General features: G+C 37.6%; 1 protein-coding gene across 3 annotated transcripts in view; it reads left to right on the forward strand.

Annotated features, from left to right (window-relative positions):
- The window catches only part of Marf1 (meiosis regulator and mRNA stability factor 1-like protein), a 655603-nt gene that overhangs the window by 250417 nt on the left and 387832 nt on the right, over window positions 1-17354 (forward strand). The gene's annotated exons all lie outside the window — the stretch shown is intronic.

The raw sequence follows: 17354 nt of genomic DNA on the forward strand, positions 1-17354 counted from the left end.
TCTTGGTTATAACTCTGTTAATGATAGGATACTTTCTATTAGACTTGAGGCACAGCCCTCCAATTTATCAATCTTGGTAGTTATGCACTCTAGACGGATAGGCCCTCAAGTAGAGAGTGAGGAATTCTATGAAAACTTAGACTATTTAGGATTGCCTACCAAGGAGAGACATACTTTACATCTTAGGGGACTTAAAATGCAAAAGTGGGAAAGCGTATGAGAGTTCTCGCTCTCACCACTCCATCAGGCAGTGCATTCCATGGTTCAACCACCCTCCATGCAAAGAAACCACTCCTCACCCTCTTGCTCACAGTTTCCTTTTGTAACTACCAGGGATGGCCTCTTGTCATCACTCCTTCCTGCTGTTCAACCAAGCGAAAGAACTCCCCAGTGTCAACCCTGTAACCACCACTCAACAGTTTAAAAGTCTCAATTATATCACCCCCTCCTTCTTCTATCCACCAAACTCTGCATCCACACTCCCTCAGCTGATCCTCATAACTAACATTGTACAGTCCCGACACTATCTTTGTTATCCGCCTTTGTACCCTTTCCACAGTTAATTTATCCCCTTCAAATCCTGGGGACCAGATCTGAGAACAGTAGTCTAAGTGTGGTCTGATCAGAGTCTTATACAATGGAATGATAACCATTTTATCTCTGCAGGTCAGTGTCTTTCTCATTATTGCAACAATCCTCTGCATTACCTTTGCAATATGTCCCCTAAATTTCAGGTTTCTATCAATCATCAAACCCAGATCTCTTGTCTCTCCTACTTCCTCCAGTTTAACTCCTCCCATAGAGTATGCAGCGTACCATCGCTGTATCCCAAACCTCAAGACCTTACATTTTGCTGCATTAAACTGAACCCTCATTCATTTGCCCATCTATCTAGCTTATTCAAATCCTCTTGCAGGGCTACCACATCTGCACTATTACTAATAACCCTTCCCAGCTTCGCATCATCTGCAAACAACCGAATATCCCCTTGCAATCAACGGACAATGTCATTGATATAAAGGTTAAACAATATAGGTCCCAGTACTGAGCTCTGTGGAACCCCACTTGTAACCTTCTGTCTCTTTGATATTGCTCCACCATACACAACTCTTTGATACCTATCGGACAGCCAGTTCTGAATCCAGTTGACCAATCTGACATCCAGACCCATATACTGCAACTTGAATATCAGCTTATCATGTGGCATCCTGTCAAATGCCTTTGCTAAGTCTAGGAAAATGGCAGTATATGCCTGTCCCTCATCTAATGTTCTTGTAACTTTATCATAAAAGGCTAGCATATTGCTAAAACGAGCGTCCCTTCACAAATCCATGTTGACTCTCACATATGACATTACCCTTATCTGCCCAATGCTGTATATGGTCTCTCACTACTTTCTCTAAGATCTTACTAACTACTGATGACACACAAACTGGCCTATAATTAGACACTTCCAGTCTGTTACTGCCCTTATGCAATGGCACTATCTTACCTTCCTTCTATTCCATGGGCACCTTTCCCGCACCCAGACTTTCATTGAAAAGCCAGGTCAAGGGCACTGTCAGTTCCTTAGCACATTCTCTCAAAACTCGTGAAATGCCATCCAGTCCCACAGCTTTACTAACATCCAGAGTACTCAGTATGCGGAACACATACTGAGTACTCTGGATGTTAGTACTCAGAGTACTATCATCCAGAGTACTCAGTATGTGGAACACACTCTCCTCCTGCACCTCAAACCTGCTCTATTCCTCTAGTATTCAAATTGACTCCTCCAGGATGAAATACTCCAATAAAGTGCTCATTGAACAATTCCACTATGTCCTCTGCATCAGTCACTCTATTCCCATTTTTATCCCACAATGTCATTCTTCCACAGTCATTTCTCCTCCTACTGGCCACAGCTAAAAAATTCTCTAGGATTTTCCTTGAATCTAAGGGCCAATCTTTTCTCATATTCTAGTTTTGCCTTCCTTACCATACTAGTCACTTTTCTGGCCTGTGTCTTATATTCTTCATGCATCTTCTCTTCACCTGTCTCCTTATATCTCTTCCATAGCCTATTTTTCGCATGTAGCTCCTGTTTAATATTGTTTGTCATCCACTTTACTCCAAATTGTGTCCTCTTCTTCACTTGTGGAATACAGCTTACTATTGCTGCTAACAAATATTCCTTCACAATTTCCCAAGCACTAATGATATCCTGGCCTTCCAATTCCTCCCTCCACGAAACTTCCCCAAGTTGACATCTTAGACTATTATAATCACCTGCTTTATAATTCCACATACGTTCCTGTCTCTTTGATACTCCTGCATGTCTATTCATTTTCCAAGTCAAAACCATATGGTCACTCTCTCCAACTGGTGAGAGAGATGTTATCTCAGTTATTATCAGCTCTTCTGATGCTATAACCAAATCCAAAACTCTTGATCCCTCTGTTACATGTTGCCTAAGACATTTGTCCCTCAAGAATTTTAGAAATTCCATTCCCTTATTGCTACATGCATCTTCCTTTCCCCAATCTATACTGCTGTAGTTAAAATCTTTCATAACAATCGTTCTTCTTGCACTTGCCACCCTCAGCTGTCTCAACATCTCCTGGTCCCCACCCTCTGTGCTCCTTGGTCTGTAACAACATCCCACTAAATATCCTGTCTTGCCCACCTCCACCTCATACCATATGCTTTCAAAATCATTAGTGTCGCAGCCTTCCAAAGCCTCCACTCTTAGAGAACATAGGTCGTCACTTATCATAAGCAGTACTCCACCACCACGCTTTCCCTTCCTATCCTGCCGAAAAATGCTGTACCCAGCAACTTCTATTCCTGTTATTATATCCTCTTCTGTCAACCACGTCTCTGTGATCCCAATAAACTTTGACTAGGCTGATGCTATCAGTGCCACCAATTCCTCTCCCTTATTCCGAATACTCCTGGCATTGGTATAAAGCATTAAAAATGCATTGTTTCTATACCCAGCATTATCCTCTCTAGACTCCACTGGGCTCAGCGTTACCTGATGTTGTCCCCCTTCTCCCAAGTACCCATTCCCACAAGAGGCCACCCATGCTACCATCACACTAGGACACACTGACTAATTCAGAACAGCAATCTCTCCAGATGCCTACGTCCTTCCTCATTCAAATGCAGGAGGTCTCTCGCATACAATTCCTCTCTGCTCTCAAACGCACTCCAAGCATCCACATATTCGAATCCTCTCTTCTGACACACTCTTGCTATTATGCCATTCAATATCACCGCTCTTCTGCTCAGCTTGACATTATCATACCTAGGCAACACACACACACACTATTTTTCCTCTCTGTGTCTTCTTTCATACTGCCTCAAGCAAGAATCTCATATCTCTTGCTGCCCTATTTACACCATCACCACTCAAGTCATTTGTTCCCACCATCACAATCATCTCATCCACCCTTTCACCTCTCTTAATTGCCATAACCACACTTTCTATCATTCCTCCTGGCAAACACTCCTCACGCATCCTATCTTGGAACACCACGGATCATTGAGTCCTCATGCATTACACCTCTTACCACCATATTCCTCGATTGCTCACATGCATCCTTCACTCTCTCTTGTAACAGTTTCTCTCTGTGCTTACCTGCCTTCCTGACATCACTCTATCTCTAGTCCCTGTGCTCCCTTGCATTCCTCTCATTCCTTATCTCCTGCTGTTTCCATTCTTTCCTCTTCTATCATTCCTATATCTGACACTCATTCCCTCTCTTCCACTTATCCTATTCTCATCTCTTCTATCATTCATACAACTCTCTCTCTCTCTCATTCCATCTCTTCTACTGTTCCCATTTTCTCCTCTTCTATCCATAACTCTCTCTCATTCCCTCGCTTATACTGTTCCTATTCTCTCTTCTTCTACCACTCGCATAACTCTCTCTCACTCCTTCTCTGATTCGCCTTGCATTAGTCTCTTCCATTCGCTTAATTTCATCTTTCACACTTATCTCATTCCCCAGACATTCCACCTGCTCTTTCAGCTCATCTATCTCTGTCTCTGTAAGTCAGCCATTCTTGTTTGCCATTCATCCTCCCAATTGAGACTATCTTCAGAATCATTCAACCTTTCCATACTCCCCACTCTTATTATTTTATTCATACTTCTCTCGCCCTCTATCATACCTGTCATCTCTCCACATGGAGAATCTCCCGTATCTGACTCAACGAGGTCAGTTATGGTCATTTCTAAATCACCAACTTCCTCCCATTGCCTGCATTTTGCTCATACACGTTTTCCCCCTTCTTTCTCCTGTCACATATACAATCGCCGGGACGCATACATTCCGCAAGTCCCGCATGCTACAAAATCCTGTATGATATCACACAAAATGGAATCCTTAAATGGGAGGGTGGGTAGGGGGGGGGACTTGGCGATACACCATTTTTAATTTTAACTGCCGCTTCCGCTATTATTTAAAATAGTGTCGCTAATTAGTGTCAAAAAATGAATGCTAAATAAGTATCAGGAAGTATAACTATAAGAAAAAGTACAAACAATTTCAAAAAGAACATTAGAATAATTCCTAGTGGACTCACAGAAGAAACATCAACTCAGTTGGATGATTTTTTGCAGACCAATCAGAACTCACCAGAAATGTTTCGGGAAAGAGTCAAGATGATAATACAGGATACAGCCAAGAAGTATCTCATCCCAATAAGAAGACCAAGAGACCCATGGATATCAGATTTAACATGGGAACTAATCAAAAGAAGGTGGTTCGAAAAACAATGAGACGCAGGGACTGAAGATTATAAGAGATTGCATAGAGAAGTCAGAAGAGCCATCAAGCAGGAAAGAAAAGTTCTATACTAATAAATGTGAAGAGAGTTCCAGATGAGGACGCACAATTATAAAAGGATGTTATATATAGTTCGTCACCTAAAGCACACATTTAAGCCCAATTTGAATGTCATCAAAGACAGGAGTGGAGCGTTACTAACAGAAGAATTGGAAATCAAAAACAGATGGAAAGAATACTCTGAGGAACTGTACAATAGAGTGGATAAAGAAAATTTGGAGGAGCCATCTCACCAGGAAAATTCTGATTTGGAACCTCCTCCACTTAGGCATATAGCTGAAAGAACAGTTAAGCAGCTTAACTGCAATAATGTCCAGGTGCAGATGAAATCCCAGCAGAGTTAATTAAGGCCACAGTGGATGGAGTTATAAGAGTGTTTCATGGATTGATTACAAGGATGTGGGAGACAGGAGCATGGCCTAGAGACTGGAAAAGTTGTTTTTCATACCACTATATAAGAAGGGAAATATGAAGGATTGTAAGAACTATAGAACTGTTAGTTTAATATCTCATGCAAACAAAATTTTATTGAAGATCATGCTAAATAGGGTTAAGGCCAAAGTTGAGGCATAGATGCCTGAGCAGCAAGCAGGTTTTAGGAAAGGTAAGGGCACCAGAGATCAGATCCTTTGCCTTAGGCAGATCATAGAAAAATATAAAGAATTTAGACTCCCTCTAATAATGTGTTTCTTAGACTACTCTAAATAAAGCTTTTGACTGTGTTGAGCATGTGAAACTGTTGGAAGTAATGAAAAGAATGTATTTTCCTTAACACACTATCAGGTTGATAGCCAACTTGTACAGGGAACAAGAAGCCATGGTAAGAACATGTGTTGGATTGACTGATTGGCTTCAGGTTGGAATAGGAGTTAGGCAAGGATGTTTACTTTCTCCTCACTTGTTTAGGGTATATGCAGAGGACATCATGCATGAAGCATTGGATAAGGTCAGGACAGGAATTAGGATAGGAGGTAGATTGATCAAGTAATCTGAAGTATGCTGATGATACAGTACTCCTTTGTAATGACAAGGAAGAACTAGGACAAATTCTTGATAAAGTTAACAAGATCAGTAATACCAGAGGACTTCAACTCAATCCTAGCAAGACAAAAATTATGGTTTTCAAAGGAAATACAAACAGGGAAGCTCTTTAGAAACAAGTGTACCTTAATGGAGAAAGAATTGAGGAAGTCAGCAAGTCTGAGTACCTGTAATCCATTATTAATGTGAAGAATTGCTGTTCAGAAGACGTCAGAAGAAGATTAGGAATGGCTAAAACAACAGTAAGAGACTTGTCTAAAATTTGGATGGATGGATCTGTCTCCATGGGAATGAAGTTGAGGATTTTGGATGCAGTTGTTTTTCCAACAGCGACTTATGGATATGAGATCAGTAGATCTTTTCTAACACCCATTTAAGGCTCCTTAAGGATATTGACAGAAGAAAGTTAAAATATTTTGGACACATTGAAAGGGTGGAAGGAGGACTTCCAGGAACTTTTCCTTCTATTACTGTTCTGAGAAGCAGAGGAAAGGGGTAGACTGTCGATGAGATGGATGGGTGGTATGTATGGAGTGACTGATCTTAAGAGAGTTGAAGCCTCTAGAAAAGCATACAACCAGACTACATGGCAAGGCCTGGTGTAGCACATCACCATGCATCAGAGTGACCATATAGAATCAGTGGGTGCCCAGTGAATATATGGATGAAGGTGAAGTGGATCTGGGATGTTGGATGTATATATATGTTGAAAAGGTATTGAGAACATACAGGCCATATGGTCAAATGAAAAACACATCGTGTATGATTTTAGTTTATTATTTCTATAGATCAGTAAGTGACATTTTTGAGGAGCCTGTGAAGTTTTAGGATCCTTGTGTTAGTTGGATCATAGTTTAAGGGAAGGTAGGTGGAACATGCATAAAGTGATTCGAAGGATTGTTCCATTCCTTAAGCAGAATCACTTTATGTACATATTCATGGTGGTTTAGAACTACAGTGGCATTCCCCTTATCTGCTTTCATAATTACTATTTTTTTTCTTTTCCCCAAAAGCACTTCAAGTTTTTTGCAGGAGAGGTTACTTTTTGTCCGTTTTGCTTGTGTTAGCAGATTGGCTACGTCCAGTCTGATGTTTCAAATATGGATAGGAGGTCCAAGAATTTTTCATTTCTTTTGAATTGTAATTTCCTCTGCAACTATTTTCTTAGACACTAGTGTGCTAATTGTGTCTAGGTTGAACATGGACAATAAGTTTACTGTAGCATTTTACCAGTGTTGTTTAAACTTAGAAGTCTTTTAATAGATTAACAAATTCATTGATGTGCCAGCTTTTTATTTTTTATTTTTGAAATTCTTTTGCTGCCGAAGCATTGGAAATATTAGGAACTTTTGATGTGTAATTTTCTAGTATGGCTTCCTTAATTCTTGAGTCCATGTATAGGCTGTTCTTTCAGACAAATTCATGACATACTTCCCAAGCTGAATTAATGTTTTCCAATGTATTAATATATTTCAATCTATACAGTACACCAGCTACTTCAATTTGATGCTTTTTAAAATTTTTGTGATGATTTTCTTCTTATTATTATATGGGCACCTCCATGGAGTCCTAAGACTCTTGGGAGACCCAATTTATCCACACAATCTATCATACTCTCCTTGAACCCCCTTAACAGATAAAAGCACTCACAACTGACTCTAGCAACCCATTCCACTCGTGCACAACTCTCCAAGTAAAACATCTAGTCCTCACACTCCCACTAACCACACCTTTATTCAACTTCCAAGGATGATGCCTTGTTCTGGTTCCTCTAGCCACGTGCTGAAACATTTCCTTTGCATCTGTCCTATGAAACCCTTTAAGCAACTTAGATGATTCTATCATATCCACTCTTTATCTCCTACCAACCAACTTCTGCAATCTACACACACCTTCAATCTGTCCACATAGGGAACATTCCACTGACCACCCATCATCTTGGTCACTAGCCTCTGAATCCTCTCCACTGCTTTCTCATTCCCAAGAAACCCAGGGGGCCAGAGTTGAGCACTGTAGTCAGATGTGGGTGTATAAATGCCTTATAAAGAGGAATAACTTCTTTATCTCTACTTGTTAATGTGCTCTTCAGCAACCTAGTAATATTATGGGCTACCTTTAACAACCTTAGCAATATTTCCTGTAAACTTTAACTCTCTGTCTACCACCACCCCTAAATTGTGATATTAATTTTTGATACTCAAAATATGATTTGATATATATAGTATTCTAAATGATTACTTTGTAACTCCTCTGCTCTGATATCCTTAATTGTCAATAATTACATAATTGTTCCTTGGTTTCTTGTATTTCCCTCTATGTGAATTTCTAAACATTGTTATGTTGAAACATTGTGTTAGTAGTAAATAGTGAGTGCCCAGATTAATAAATATAAGCATTGACATATGTTATAAATGTATACAAGATACAAAAAAAAAGCAGATTTCTATCTTGTATACATTTTCTACTCTGTTGTTTTAAGTCTCCATCAAGAATCAGGTTTCATTTCTTTGTCCATTGCTTTTCCCCCACCCTCTTCATGACTCAGAATTCCACTTCTTGTATTGTTACATTACTCAGTTTGATATTGCCCAGTCATCACTGTTGCTTGAATATAACACCTTAAATTTATTATTTGAAGTCCTTCACCTATAATAAATTTAGTTTAATCCTTTATCCAAGTGTGAGCAAACAGAGTTTGTGCCTGAAAGTATCTTCAGGACTGGGGTAAGGTGGAGCAACACCAGGGCGACTCCTTGCAAAAGTGGAGCAAGCTACTAACACTCCTATCTCAGTATCTCCCATAATGCAAAACACATGTCCTTGCAGATATGTCTAATGTTATGCATTAAGGGAAGGGCCACTACCCAGACTAGTTTCGACCTTTATTGAGGTCTCTTCAGTGGGAGCCAGGCCCAAGTGGAGATATCAGTCAGAAGCATTAGCAAGGTCATCTCTACCTATAGGAGTTGCCAATTGGTAATAAATTTTAATTTATTACCAATTGGCACCTTTTTAATAAATTACTCTGGATTTAGAGAAGATGTTGAAAGTTTATTTTTTCACTTGGTTAGAATATAATAAATTTAGTTTAATCCTTTATCCAAGTGTGAGCAAACAAAGTTTGCGCCTGAAAGTATCTTCAGGAGACCTCAATAAATGTCGAAACTAGTCTGGGTAGTGGCGCTTCCCTTAATGCATAGCATTAGATATATCCACAAAGAGATGTGTTTTGCATTATGGAAGATACTGAGATAGGAGTGTTGGTAGCTTGCTCCACCTTTGCAAGGAGTCGTCCTGGTGTTGCACCACCTTACCCCATTCCTGAAGATACTTTCAGGCGCAAACTTTGTTTGTTCACAACTTGGATAAAGGATTAAACTAAATTTATTATATTCTAACCAAGTGAAAAAATAAACTTCCAAATCCTTCACCTGTTCAGACCTTTTCTTGTTAACACCAATTTTATCATATTTCCCCACCAATTAGCACCACCTCTTTTCTGTTAATTCATCTTGGGTTTATGGTAACTATTCTTGAGACTCCGATTGAGGTTCTCTTGAAATGATTTTTTCTGTAGTAGCTGGCTTTTCATTGTTTGCCTTGGTTTCCTGATGAATAGTAGCAAGTTTCTTTTAACTGGATAATACTCCACTCATTTTATAATTCATTTTTGTATGTTGTTTAAGTTAATACAGAATATAATTTGATTGGGTAAATCCCAAATATTTATCCCATCTTCATTCATTTAATATCTTTTGCCACATAATACCTGGTTGCTTCACAAGGTGAAAATTAAACATTCAATCAGAAACTCTGGACACTGTTCTCTTTTCTTTATAGATGAATGGAATTCCCATCATAGTTATCTAGTCCTGATAAAAGTTTCTTGCAATCCAGTTTCTTTTAACTTCACATGCAGAATGGAGGATAGCACATGTTTTTTTTTTTTCCAATATCTTATTTTATTTGATTTCAATATTTGGAAACTTATCAGAAGGAAAAAGTTTGCAAGATTATGCGTCATAGAAAATTTTGAACCCTTTCTGTTCTGAATTAAGAACTAAACTTTTAAACCTTTCAGATAACCTTGCCCATATTGATAGCAGAAAATTCAATTCATGTGTACACATGCACAAAAATAAAAGAAAAATAAAATGACTAATATGTGCCTGAACAAATATATAGTGTATTATAGTACTGCATCACTAAGTTTGCATTATTAGTAACTTCCTATCAACAGTTTAATTCCAATTTAGCCTATTTATCAGAATTGCAATACTGTCAGATCTTATATTTGTCTCAAGCCTTCTGACTGCATCAAACCACCTAGACCTTGGTCTTCCTCTTGGTTTTTTTCCTGTCATGCTGGCAATTAAACACTTTTTTTTTGCTAACCTTTCCCATTCCGTTTAACCATTAATTAGTCGAGTCGCATGGGGTTTATTTGATCCCAGTCATCATTCAAATTCAGTTTCTGACAAAACCAATGACTGATTTTTGTTGCAATTTCGAGTAGCTGAGTTTCTTGCTGTCCCCATGACGAATCCATTGGCGCAATCAGTTGTGGATTAAGGGTAATTTCTGATGTTCTGATCCCATGCAACTACTTATGTGAGTATTTTTCAAGTGCTTTTTTTTTTTACTTCTGGATATTCCTGAGGCCATTGTGTAATATCCCCAAGATTGAAGGATCGTAAAATAAGATCAAAGTGTGAAAAATGTCTGAGCTTTTTGTTACAATGAGCATTCTTCAGTAAGATGCAATAATTGTACAGACAATTAAAACTGAATAAAAATGTTAATAATTAATATAAAAATAAAGCAATATTAATGATTTGTTTATTTCATTTTACTCATCATAATCAACCTTATAATACATAAAAACATTTCATGAGAAATATAGACAAATTAAAGAACTATAACTTTAATTTTGGGGTCGAATAGGCCCCATGCACTTAATTATGCAACAAAAAAGTGCGACCAATTAAGCATTAAACGACCATATCTCCTGAGATTAGATCTACTCACATATTCTTGAATGCTAACCATGTCAGGTTGCTTCCAATATCTTTGTTTTTAATATGATCTGCTGATGTCATATGTCTACTCCACTAAATTTTTCTCATTATTCCCATACCTGTGGTCTCCAGTCTTTGATCAGCTGTTTGATTTAGATCCAGCTGTTACATAAGTTAAAATTGGTTTGAACACTGTTTATTTATTCTATTCTATTCTCTCTCTCTTGTCATCTACACTAAAAATTGCACTTATTATCTTTGAAAATTGGTTGAATGATTGAAAATTGGAATACTGTCAAAGTAAAGGGGACTGGAACAAGATCTTTTGTCTGAAAAATCAGACAGATTGTGTTTTCATAGCATTAAAATTCATTAGATTATCTTCATCCCACTTGAGAAGGCTGAGGAGATCAGTGTGTTTAAGACATTAATTATAGATTCTGGAGCTTGAATCATGTGGATGAAAACATAAACCTTTTATAGTCCAACATTGATAGATTAAAGTGATGAGAGGAAACTATCCACTTTTACATGTAGCAAACAGCCAGAGAAGATAGTAATCCAGTTACAAAGTACAAGATGGATACTACTTCCTGTCTGGTTGTCTGAGTGGTTATCATATCTGTCCTCCAATGAGTAGGCTGTGGGTTTAAATCACTCCTTTGGGAATAGATATGTGAATGTCTTTATGTGGTAGATGAATTTCATCGCCTTGCATGAGGCGACTGTTCCCTTATTTGAAGGCCTGAAGTGGCTAGAAAAATTCCATGTTTCTCATGACTTATTTTTAACTATGTTAACAACACCAAATGAACTATTTTATAAAAAAAGATGTTTTATTCACTTATATTTTGCTGAATTTCAAATCAGCATTTTCAGAGTACACCACAGCATGTATACATGACAGTAAGTGAATTCACTGTCACATATACATGCTGCGTTGTACTCTGAAAATGCTGATTTGAAATTCAGCAAAATATAATAAAACATCTTTTTTATAAAATAGTTCATTTGGTGTTGTTAATACTGTTAAAAATAAGTCATGAATAACCTTCAACACCTAAACTTATCTGTTAGACTGAAGTTCCATGTTTGTTCTCAAGGTCATAGTTTTCAGACCAGATAAAAAAATAAAACAATAAATGAATTAAAAAAATTCTCAAACCACTCACAGTACTAATGTACAATAGGTTTCATGGCTTGGAGTTACTTTGAAACATCAAGAGCAACATGTTTCTCCAAACTGTTCCACAGCTTGTCCTGAAGTTAACTAGATGATCTACCAATACAGCGAGAATGGCAGAATCAGTATTGGTAGGCTTTAATTAATTGGTGAGTCTTTATGTAAGGCTTAAAGAATGACTAACTTCTAAATTAAAGAAGTCAGCCATTAATGACTTTCTCTGTTACTTTTATTTTCAAAATTGACAGTAAAAAAAATTGAGATTACTTTTACTCTTATTGAGGTGAGGTTAATGGAATGATGATCTGATTTTTCACCCTTCCTGTTATCTACCAGCAGCTTTTTCAACCACATAGAAGGGAATACTCTTTGTGCCTGTCTGCAGCACAGATAATTTAAAATCAGTGAATCTAGTGTAGTCTTCTAATTTCTTCCCAGATAGTATGATTCCAGTAGAATGTAACACCTCTACTGCTGAGCTATGTGCAATAGTTTACTTTAAACTACATATGACTGCAGTGCCACCAGTGGTGCATTATATATATATATATATATATATATATATATATATATATATATATATATATATATATATATATATTAAAGAAATAATATATTAGAGAAATATGACTGAAAGTTGAGAGACACCAAAATAGGGGGGGGGGAACTATTATTTGAATGCATCACTAGTTTTGTCTTGGGAGTTTTGGAAGTTTATTGCACTTGATTAGACTATAATAAATTTAGTTTAATCATTTATCCAAGTGTAAGCAAACAAAGTTTGTGCCTGAAAATATCTTCAGGACTGGGGTAAGGTGGTACATCCCTTGGCTCGTAGCAAAGGTGGATCAAGCTCTCATCACGCCTTGTCTCAGTATCTCCCATAATGCAAAGCACATCTCCTTGCAGACATGTATACTGCTATGCATTGAGGGAAGAGCCACTACCCAGACTGGTTTCGACTTTTATTGAGGTCTCATCAGTGAGAGGTAGACCCAGAGTGGTGATACTAAGCCAGAAGCAATAGAGAGGTCATATTTACCTAAATGAAACCCTTTCTCTAAATCCAGGGTAATTTAATAATAAGGTGGTACACCGGTTGTTAACTCGTATAGATAAATATGACCTCTCTATTGCTTCTGGCTTAGTATCACCACTCGGGGTTTGCCTCCCACTGACGAGACCTCAATAAAGGTCGAAACCAGTCTTGGTAGTCGCCCTTCCTTTAATGCATAGCAGTATACATGTCTGCAAGGAGATGTGCTTTGCATTATGGGAGATACTGAGACAAGGAGTGATGAGAGCATTGATCCACCTTTGCTGCGAGTTGCCAAGGGATGTGCCACCTTACCTCAGTCCTGAAGATATTTTCAGGAGCAAAGTTTATTTGCTTACACTTGGATAAAGGATTAAAGTAAATTTATTATAGTTTTGTCTTAGAAGACTTCATCAGGTGCATAACATGAAAAGAAAAATATACATTACAAGAGAAAAAACAGCTATAAATTAACTTGGAGACATATTGCTGACATTTGAAGGTATTCTGGATGCCATAGTATTGTTGGTCACATTCACACAGGCATGATCTTGTGAATGCCAAAGCTAGATAGCTGAAGAGTGACATTCACATAGGTTATAGCTATGGGTAGTATCAAGACAGACCAGATTGAGAAAAATTTTTGTTGTTTCCACAATTTTTCTCTCCAATCCATTGTAGCACCTAAAAATGTTGCAATACTGCAGGTAGATCAGCTCATTTATCAAGCTTTCACTATCTTCCATTCCAATACACAGATTACAAGCAGATCATCACACACAAACTTTTATTTAGGTTTAGGTTACAGTCATCATGAAATAGAAAGCAGTAATAAGCTCTATTGATCAAACCTGAAATTAAAATGTAGTAGACTAGTGTGTACAGATATTTTAAAGAGGAAGTTGTTTTTGCTCAGCTCCACATAGGTTATAGTCATCTTACACATGCCTTCCTTGTGCAGTGATGACATGCTGCACGTAAATAGCATGGTTCAGACTAACTATCATTCATATTTTGATTGACTGCCTTCATTTCGTCAATGAGCATAGGCACTATTTTAGTGACATTCATAATCTGTTTAAGCTCTATACACTTAAGCATATTTTATCAGATTCATCAAATGTCACTCATTTTTTAAATTTTACTGAGCATCAATGTATATCATCTTATATAAGTTATTTACTTATTAGTTTTATTACTTTAATTTAATTATATGAAATATATTGAAATTGGCCCTTCCCTTAATGCATAACATTATACATATCCACAAGATTTGTTTTGCATTATTGGAGATACTGAGATAGGAGTGATAGTACCTTGCTCCACCTTTGCTACGAGTTGCCTAGTGTTGTACTACCTTACCTCAGTCCTGAAGATATTTTCAGGCGCAAACTTTGTTTGCTCACACTTGGATAAAGGATTAAACTAAATTTATTATAGTCTAACCAAGTGCAAACTAAACTTCCAACATCTTTTTCTAAATCCAGAGTAATTTAATAATAAGGTGGCACACCTTTTGGCAACTCCTATAGGTAAAGATGACATCTCCATTGCTTCTGCCTTGGTTTCTCCACATCTGGGCCTGGCTCACACTGACGAGACCTCAATAAAGGTCGAAACCGGTCTGGGTAGTGGCCCTTCCCTTAATGCATAACATTATACATATCCACAAGGAGATGTGTTTTGCATTATGGGAGATAATGAGATAGGAGTGATAGTAGCTTGGTCCACCTTTGCTACATGTTGCCTGGTGTTGTACTACCTTACCTCAGTCCTGAAGATATTTTCAGGTGCAAACTTTGTTTGCTCATACTTGGATAAAGGATTAAACTAAATTTATTATAGTTATATGAACTTTTAATACCTGGCTTTTATGAATTTTTCTAGTTATTTTTAATCTCTTTTTTAACATTTGTTTTTACACACTTTTTCCATTTCTTTTTATCTACTAATTTTTATGCATGTTTGTCACTTATTTATTACCTTGTGTAAACCCAAAACAAACTGACAACTAAGAGCTATCACTATGATGCATGCCACATGGAGCTTACTGGATGAAGAAAGTCGTGTATGAGAAAGTGGTACTGGCACAGTAGCCTAAACCAAGTAAAAATTTGGCAAGAGGAGCCATCAAGATATCAGTACTGATGCAAAAAGAATGTTCAGTTGAACTGGCTATATAATTTGACTCAGCACAATGAAGATTATCTTGCATCCTTTCCATATGGTAGAATGATTGTGTGATAATACCAATGCACAAAGGTGATGCAACGACTGAAGTATATTTGCTCAGTAACTCTGAGTGCTCATTTCTTGTAATGTCCAGGATACCATAGTTGGTATTTGGATCCCAGAGGTGAGGTATTAGTCAGAAGTTGCTACTTCTTAGCTGGAGGCCCATGCAGGCTACTACCAATCCCCTAAATGGAGGCCATTCCTGAGATGGAGCAGATGCCTATGCAGCTTCAATGTGATATTGTGGTATAGTGCACCATATCATACGGTCATCTTAGGGTTCTATAAAGTTTTAATTTGAGAGGTCTTGCCAGATTGATGTCACACTTGACTCTGGTTTAACTTACTGAAAACATTTGGAAAAAAACTAAGTTAAAGATATCTGCCAGGACCATCATAAACAAGCTGACAGGCATAACTTGGGATTGTAATGTGTCAAATCTTTAGAATAACAGCCCTGCTTCATTCTTCCCTGTTGCAGAGTATTGTTCACTTGTTTGGAGCTGAAGTCACTTAATAACTCTTGTGGACACATAGCTAAGATAACAGTGAGAACCATCTGTACCTTAATTCTTATTACCTGTTCTTTCCTATAGCAGTCATCCATGCTTCATAAGAGAAGCTACCATCAAAGAAATAAAGTAAATCAGAAATAACATGTATCTTCCTATTCATGAAAATATATCTTCACCTCCAGATCTCCCATATGGCTTGTGGAATTCCCAGATGATGGTCCTTCATGACTGGTGGTGAGGACTCTGGAATGAACTACAAACAAGTACCTGATCACACATCCAACTATCAAACCACGGATTCTAACTACCCTGATGCCTTTGTAATCAGCTAAGCAGATTTAGGATTGGACAGGCTGCTATACCCACTGATTACATCTTTGGAGAATTTCACTGTCACTCTTTTGTATGTGTGGTGCTATGCAGATTATGCATCCTATCACTGATGACTCCTCCTTCCCTGCAGTCCTCACAAATTTGCATTTATTCCCAGACATTACCATCGACTTGTCATCATCATCAAATTCCTTCCATGTACCCTCAAGGGGTGTACAGGATATGATAGTACTACATGAAAAATTTACATCATTACTGACTTCTTATCTACAATTTTCCTCCAAATCAGTCTGTTACTCAAGACTCCAACATTATCAGATCTTATATTTCTATCCTCTAAGGCACTTTGTACCATATCAATCCACCTATATCTTGGTCTTCCTTTGGGTCGTTTTCCTGTCAACCTGACAGAGAACACTTGTTTTGCTGGTCTGTATTTAGTTTTGCTCAATAATTTCTTGTATTCCCCCCCCCCCATATACTAAATAAATCAATAAATCTCTAAGTGATTCTCGTGGAAAGGCTTAGACGTTGGTTATGCATTTTTTACTAAATAATTTAAGGAAATTACAACGTAAACTAGGATATACATTAAAATAAATTTTAATATACTTCAATATTCCGAAATCTCTAAGTGGTTGTAAAGATTTTGGAAAATGTTAGAAGAGCTTACATACGGAAATTGGTTGACAAAATCTTTTACTTTGCAATTAACAGTATAGGGTACTAAGGGAAGGTTATGTTTGTGTTACTTGTTCACCACATTTTATAATGTCATGGTTGATTTAGACAAGAAGAATGGCTGCACTGGGACTTTGCTGAGGCTTTTGACAGGTTACAGCATGGAAACCTGTTGCATATGTTGACAGATGTACAATATCCAGCTAACAGGCTTCGGGTTCAATTCACACTGTAGGCATGGATGTTTGTGATTATCCTTTGCTGTTTGATGAATTTCCCATTGCCACGACCATCCCTCACTTACTGAGATGTGAAATGACTTTTCACTTGTGAAGTTTTCTTTCGGCCTCTATAGAGGAGAGTTTCTAGACTATGTAAAAAGTAATATGCAATACATTGGAAATAATTTGACAGGAAATATCATCCACTTATTTTCTGATGATGCAAAACTGGGAAGAGCCATAGTCATTGAAGGTG

The sequence above is a fragment of the Typopeltis vanoorti genome, chromosome 9 (genome assembly GCF_054136105.1).
Source record: "Typopeltis vanoorti isolate ZY-2024b chromosome 9, IOZ_Tvanoo_1.0, whole genome shotgun sequence".
NCBI lineage: Eukaryota > Metazoa > Arthropoda > Arachnida > Uropygi > Thelyphonidae > Typopeltis > Typopeltis vanoorti.